Source organism: Anopheles moucheti (genome assembly GCF_943734755.1).
Source record: "Anopheles moucheti chromosome X unlocalized genomic scaffold, idAnoMoucSN_F20_07 X_unloc_4, whole genome shotgun sequence".
NCBI classification, from domain to species: domain Eukaryota; kingdom Metazoa; phylum Arthropoda; class Insecta; order Diptera; family Culicidae; genus Anopheles; species Anopheles moucheti.
In genome coordinates, this window is record NW_026453548.1 from 260,001 (window position 1) to 267,500 (window position 7,500).

Below are 7,500 nucleotides of genomic sequence, written 5' to 3' on the forward strand. Positions count from 1 at the left end.
AAAACCCCCGCGAAAAGTGGTTTTCCGCGATTTTCCCGGCCAAGGAGCGGAGGTAGAGCTCCCGGGTGTTTGGAAGAAAGTTGCGGGGTGAATTTTCACATCGAAAACCATCGCCGGAAAAGCGATTTTCGCAACATCCAGAAAGATACGGGCGGAAAAGCGTTTTTCCGAAGAAGAAAATTTTCGCCCTGATACCGTCGTGCGGGGTATCAAACGACGAGTTTTCAAGAGAGGAGTCGGGAAAATACCCCCTCACCACCATACCACCCACTCCCACCCCCCTAGGGCGGAAAAACCACCCAGGAAGCGGTTTTTGGCGATTTTCCCGGCCAAGGAGCGGAGGTAGAGCTCCCGGGTGTTTGGAAGAAAGTTGCGGGGTGAATTTTCACATCGAAAACCGTCGCCGGAAAAGCGATTTTCGTAACATCCAGAGAGATACGGGCGGAAAAGCGTTTTTCCGAAGAAGAAAATTTTCGCCCTGATACCGTCGTGCGGGGTATCAAACGACGAGTTTTCAAGAGGGGAGTCGGGAAAACCCCATCCCACCACCATACCACCCACCCCCACCCCCCTAGAGCGGAAAAACCACCCAGGAAGCGGTTTTTCGCGATTTTTCCGAGGAAAACTTCATCGCCACCCCGGCAAGTGGGGTATCAGAAGAAGCGGCTCGGCGGGACGAGTCCATCGCGCAACCCCCCGTTCTTCTACCATCTTCCCTCACCTCGCCCGGGCGGAAAAACCTCTCCGTCGATCCTCGTGGCAGTCCGCTGCTGGCGTCCCTCCTTGAGGGGGAGTAAAACCAGCTTAAAGCGCGGAATCTTCCTTCCTTTTGGCGATGATGTCCACCAGTAGGAACCTACGATCACGGTCGGGATCGACCGATAGCCGAGCACCGGTGGGCTCGAAACCGGTAGTGATGCTCAGCAGAGTGCCGGAAGGGCAGACCGCAGCCACGAGCGGTGTTGCTCGCACGAGTGGCGTTGGCACGGCCACGGCTGCGAAAGGAGCCACGATGGAGAGGCTCATCGAGCGTCTGGAGGACGAGCTATCCCTCCTCCGTGTTCAGCTGACGGAGCAAGCTGAGCAATACCGGAAAGACCTCGCGGCGATGCAGGAGTGCCATCGCCAGGAGGTGCTCCATCTGCGAGAGGAGAACCGTAAGGAGCGGGAGATGGTCTCTGGGCTTCTTACGCAACTGGTTGTTGCGCAGTCGCAGCAGCAACAGCAGCAGCAGCAGCAGCAGCAGCTGGCACAACAGCGAGAGGGTGCGGTGACGGCTACGGTGGTGCCGTCTCCGGACCAGGAAGGCGGCTCCTGGGCCGAGGTGGTGCGCCGTAAGCCGGCACGCCAGCAGCCGGCTCAGCAGCATCAGCAGCAGTGGCCGCAGCTCCCGCAACGGCAGCAGCCGCAGCGGCAACAGCAGCAACGTCCGCAGCAACATCAGAGCGGACAGCGTTCGGCTGGGCAGCCCCAGCAACAACAACAACAGTGGCATTTGCAGGGCCAGTTGCTGCGAAAGCAGAGTAAGCAGCAGCCACGCACGATGCCAGCTGCAGTGAAGAAGTCGCGGAAGCGGCCCGACACCATCGAGGTGATGCCAGCGGAGGGCGTCAGCTACCTCGACATGTATAGGGCGATTCGTACGAGCTCGCATCTCGACGGCATGCAGGAGAAGATCGGCGTCGGCAAGCGAACGCCGAAAGACACCTTGCGGCTGCCGCTGAGCCGTGATGCCGACAGCGCCGAGCTGTGCCAGCGTATCCGGCAAGCCATCGGAGACAAGGGTGCGGCGTCCGTGCGTACGGAGATGTCGATGGTGCTCATAACAAACATCGACTCCTTGGCGAGCGAGGACCAGCTGCGTCGGGCGGTGTTGACGGCTCTCGGCAAGGAGCATTCCGAGGCCACCTTCGACATGTGGGAGCGGCGAGACGGCACGAAGCGTGCTCGCGTTCGTCTGCCCCGGTCGGATGCGGAGCATCTGGCTGGGAACCGCCTGCTCCTAGGACACACCTCCTGTTGGGTGTGGGAGGTCCCGAAAGCGTCGCTGGAGGAGAAGCGGTGCTTCCGATGTTTGGAGCGCGGCCACTTCGCCGGGCAGTGCTCGGGAGAGGACCGCAGCAAAGCGTGTATCCGGTGTGGCGCGGAAGGCCACAAGGCAGCGAGCTGCACTGGCGAGGCTCGCTGTTTGAAGTGTGGCGGCCCGCACTCGATTGCCGCAGCTTCGTGCAAAGCTGCAGCCACACGATGATGATAGAAGTGCTCCAGATAAATATCGGTAAGAGCAGGAGCGCTCAGGATCTTGCGCTCCAGCGGATGAGGGAGGAGGGAGCAGACGTGATGCTCATCACGGAGCTCTATGCTGTGCCGGCCAACAATGGGAACTGGGCATCCGACGACGCACTGAAGGCCGCGATCGTCACCAGTGGCCAACGGTTTCCCATACAGCGGGTGAGGAGCGTGCAGCATCCGGGCATCGTAGCTGCCGAGGTGGCGGGCATCGTTGTCATCTGCTGCTATATTCCGCCATCGATCGGCCTCCCGGAGTTCGAGCAGCAGATGGACCGGCTGGAGGTACTTGCGCGAGGCCACCCTTGCGTGCTGATAGCTGGTGACTTCAACGCGTGGCATGGGGCCTGGGGGAGCGAGCGGGCCAACCTTAAGGGTGAGGCGCTCCTTCAGACGGTTACCAGCCTAGGATTGGAGGTCCTCAACCGCGGCACGGAGCCGACATTCCTGGGGAACGGTGTGGCTCGGCCCAGCAGAGTGGACGTCGCCTTCGCGAGTCCAACGCTCTGCCGATCGGATGGAGCAGCGGAGGACATCAGCTCCTGGCGGACGCTAGACCGCTACTCCTATAGCGACCACCGCTATATTCGGTTTGCGGTCGGGCAACAGCATCGTACAGGTCAGCGGCCCGGACGGGGCATTCATCAGCAGGAAGGTGTCGAAGTACGGGAGGCGGGTACTCGCTGGCGAACTCGCCAGTTTTGCTCCCGTACTTTCGAGCTGGCACTTGAGGCGACCCGTTTTGCCGATCGGGTGACCGATGCGGCAAGCCTGGGGATGGTGCTTACGGAGGCCTGCGACGCTACCATGGCGAGGATTGGGCAGTCGCAGCAGCAGAGGAGGAACTGCAACACATATTGGTGGACTCCGGATATCGAGGAGCTGACCGAGCGCTGCCGGTTGGCTCGGGAGCGACAGTTATTGGCCCTCGACGAGACGTCCGCCGAACTGGCTTCAGAGGAACATCAGGAGGCGCGTGCTGCCTTAAGGGTGGCAATTAAGGCCAGCAAGCAGCGCCAGTTCGATGAGTGGCTGCAGGCCCTGGCCGCGGACGAGACGGGACAGTGGTTCCGGCAAGTGCTTCTTCGGTTTCGGGGCAGCTGGACGGCGCGTGAACGCGATCCAGCGGTGTTGCAGCGGATCGTCGAGGAGCTGTTTCCGGAGCATCCCCCGGTCGAGTGGCCGGACGTCACGCCTTCGGAAGGGGACACTCCGGTCCGTCCGATCAGCTGCGCGGAGCTCCAGGCGATAGCGAGCGAGCTGCATCCGCGGAAGGCGCCTGGCCTCGATGGAGTACCGAACGCTGCGGTAACGGCTGCCATCCGGAAGTATCCGGAGCCATTCGCTGGTGTCTACCAGCGCTGCTTGGACACCGGCGAAATACCACGCGAATGGAAAAGGCAGAAGCTGGTGCTGTTGCCTAAGCCGGGTAAGCCGCCGGGCGAAGCCTCGTCCTGCCGCCCGATCTGCTTGATCGACAACCCGGCGAAGGTCTTCGAGAGGACTACGCTGGACAGACTCAACGAGCACCTGGAGGATCTGGAGGCACCTCGGCTGGCCGAGAACCAGTTCGGTTTCCGGAAGCAGCGGAGCACCCTGCAGGCGATCCAGCTGGTGGTGGAAGCAGGCGAGCGCGCGATGTCCTACGGACGGACTAACAACCGGGATAAGCGCTGTCTGCTGGTTGTGGCGTTGGACGTCAGAAACGCCTTTAACACCGCCAGCTGGCAGGCGATAGCGATGGCCCTGCGTGAGAAGGAGGTTCCAGCGCAGCTGCAACTCCTGCTCCGCGACTATTTCACCGACAGGGAGCTGGTGTACGACACCCATGACGGCCCGGTGTCACGTCGGGTGACGGCAGGCGTTCCACAGGGGTCAATCCTTGGCCCGACTCTGTGGAACGTTATGTACGACGGCGTTCTGCGGATCCAGCTCCCTGAAGGGGCCACCATCGTCGGCTTTGCCGATGACATCGCCATCCTGGCCGAGGGCTGCACACCCGAGGAGTCGGCGTCCGTTGCGGAGGCTGCGATCGAGGCGGTGATGGGGTGGCTTGAGGCACGGCACCTCAGTCTCGCCCCCCACAAAACCGAGGTGGTACTGATATCGAGTCTGCGTCGAGGACGTTTGGAAATTCCTGTGCGCGTCGGCGAAGTGGTCTGCACGTCAAAGCGATCGATACGCTACCTGGGGGTACAACTCCACGAGAAACTCTCGTGGAAACCGCACGTGGAAGCGGCCGCGGACAAGGCCCTCCGTGCGGTGGCGGTGGTTACCTCGGTGATGAGGAACCACAGCGGCCCCCAGGTGGCCAAGCGGCGGTTGCTGGCAGGAGTCGCTGAGTCGGTGATCCGGTACGCCTCGCCCATCTGGGCTAAGGCGACAGACATGCAGTGGTGCCGAAGACGACTGGCCCAGGTCCAGAAGCCACTGGCACGTGGGGTATCGAGTTCGTTCCGCTCGGTATCCTACGAGGTGTCAGTGGTGATGGCTGGTTTGGTGCCGTACTGGCTGGTCGTCAACGAGGACGCAAGGTGCCATAGCAGGCTGCTGGTCGAGCCTGGCGCCAGCAGGAAGGAGGTACGAGCGGCGGAGCGAGCAGCCACGATGCTGCAATGGCAGGACGCCTGGGACCGTGCGGCGGCAACACCATCGGCCAGCCGCTACTTGACGTGGGCGCACGGGATGATTCCCGACCTGCACCGGTGGACGGGACGAAAGCACGGGAAGGTGGACTTCCACCTTTCGCAGGTGCTCTCCGGACACGGATTCTTCCGAGAGTACTTGCACGTCTGCGGCTTCGCGTCGTCTCCGGAGTGTCCACGGTGCGTGGGGTCGGTCGAGTCGGTGGCCCACGTCTTGTTCGAGTGTCCCGTGTTTGAGGAAATCCGTCACGAGCTGTTGGGCTGGGGGACACCCGAGTCGGTCCAGCTTAACAACATCGCAGAGAAGCTGCTGGAGAGTGCGGAGTGGTGGGACCGCATTCAGAAAGCAGCAAAGACCATCACCACAGTGCTTCAACAGCTGTGGCGCGATGAGGAAGCGCTCACCAATGGTCGAACGGAAGCGGCTTTCGCCGAGGACGAGGAAGTGGTCCTCGAAAGTGTGGCCGCACTCTTCGGTGAGGAGATGGACGACGTCATCATCGAAGACATCACGCGGCGCGTGAACGAGTCGCGAGCAGCGCGTCAGCGATCTGCCCGCAACCGACGGCTTCGCGGCAGAGCGGAGGATCGGGCGCGAGTGCGACTGGCTGCGGACGTCGCAGCAGCACTGGCCGCCCGAGATGACGAGATACTGCGGACGGCAGTAGAGGCGGAGCGAGCGGGCCTAGCTCCTCCTCCCATACCTAGGCGTAGCAGAGGGGGACCACCTTCCCCTGAAACGGTTAGAATTCGCCATGAGCGGCGTCTATTCATGCAGCGCGCATGGCGAGCTCGGGTCCAGGCTGAGGGACCCTCGACGACGCGCCGCCGTCGGACCGCGCCTACGGAGGCGGACCTGATAAGGTCTCGGCGGAACAGACGCGAAAACGAAAGGCGCCGTCGTGCTTTGGCTGCAGGCCGACGATGGACACCCGCGGAGGAGGCTGCCGCCAGCGAGGCGGAATGGTCAGATCGATAGATGTCGGGTTGACTTCTTGAGATCTCCGAGAGGGGAAAGAATGAGTGAGTCACGCGGACTAAGCAAGCGTACGCCTTTAATATACGGTTAAGATACGATTCAATTTAATAAAGAAATAGGGAAGAGACATCCGAAAGGGTTCGTAATGACGCATGACAAATCCCTGGCGGGCGACGTCGTGCGTCAAGAGCGTGGGTTTATGCTATTGTTTGTTAGAACATAATGTTTATGAACAATAAAACCTGCATTTGTTAAAAAAACGAAGTGGAGCTTGCGGCTTAATTTGACTCAACACGGGAAAATTTACCAGGTCCGAACTTATCGAGGTAAGACAGATTGAGAGCTCTTTCTCAAATTTAAGGGTAGTGGTGCATGGCCGTTCTTAGTTCGTGGAATGATTTGTCTGGTTAATTCCGATAACGAACGCGACTCAAACAAGCTAACTAGAACGCTGTCAGCAGTGCACCTCCGGGCGCACCTGACGTCAAGGCCGGCGGCCCCTTCACGGGCGGTCGTCGGCCACGTTTGCCCTGCTTAGCGGGACAACTTGTGTTTAGCAAGGTGAGAATGAGCGATAACAGGTCCGTGATGCCCTTAGATGTTCTGGGCTGCACGCGTGCTACAATGTGAGCAGCAGCGTGTTCTCGCCAATTGGCGCCCCCATTCCGAGAGGAACGGGAAATCACCCAAATGCTCATTTAGTTGGGATTGGGGACTGCAACGGTCCCCATGAACCTGGAATTTCTAGTAAGTGCTAGTCATTAGCTAGCGCTGATTACGTCCCTGCCCTTTGTACACACCGCCCGTCGCTACTACCGATGGATTATTTAGTGAGGTCTCTGGAGGCACACCTTCCGCGGTTCCTTCGTGAGCTGCAGCTGGCATGGCCGAAGTTGACCGAACTTGATGATTTAGAGGAAGTAAAAGTCGTAACAAGGTTTCCGTAGGTGAACCTGCGGAAGGATCATTACCGATCAATACATATATGTTGTTGTGTGAGTTGGTTAGAGAGATAGAGAAACACGGTATCAGCAGAACAAACTGCTATGTTACCTTTTGGGGGCCGCGCACGCCAATTAGACCCGCGAGAGAGGTGTGTCTATACTACGATATTGAGCGTGCGCGACCGTAGGCCAGTGGCCTTCGTACCTGTGCGCACACTCCCAATGGCAGCCATCGAACGCGTAAAGTGTGTGACACAAGGGCGAAGGTAAAGACCCACTAGAACATATTTAAACACTGGCCTCGAGCGAGAGAGAACCTAATCAAGAGAACGAAAGTTGTGCAAGATCGCGCCGATGCCGCCCACATCGCGCGTCGATCAATGGGAAGGAAGACCAATGGTCATCCTTGTCCACCCTGGACGGCTTCGAAGGAACCGAGAGGTGCACGGTTACGCTGTCCGGGGAACTTAAGTTGTGAGAGATGCACCTAGCGCATAACGAAAACATAGGAGACAGTTGAACATACCAAAACCCTAGGCAGGGGATCACTCGGCTCATGGATCGATGAAGACCGCAGCTAAATGCGCGTCAGAATGTGAACTGCAGGACACATGAACACCGACACGTTGAACGCATATGGCGC

The 7,500-nt window shown here is 59.7% G+C and overlaps 1 non-coding gene across 1 annotated transcript in view; it reads left to right on the forward strand.

Moving 5' to 3' along the window:
• Positions 1-7,386: 7,386 nt before the first annotated feature.
• The window catches only part of LOC128308426 (5.8S ribosomal RNA), a 158-nt gene continuing 44 nt past the window's right edge, over positions 7,387-7,500 (forward strand). The window contains exon 1 of the ribosomal RNA XR_008288294.1: positions 7,387-7,500. This exon is cut by the window's right edge and continues 44 nt beyond it. This is a non-coding gene — a ribosomal RNA (5.8S ribosomal RNA).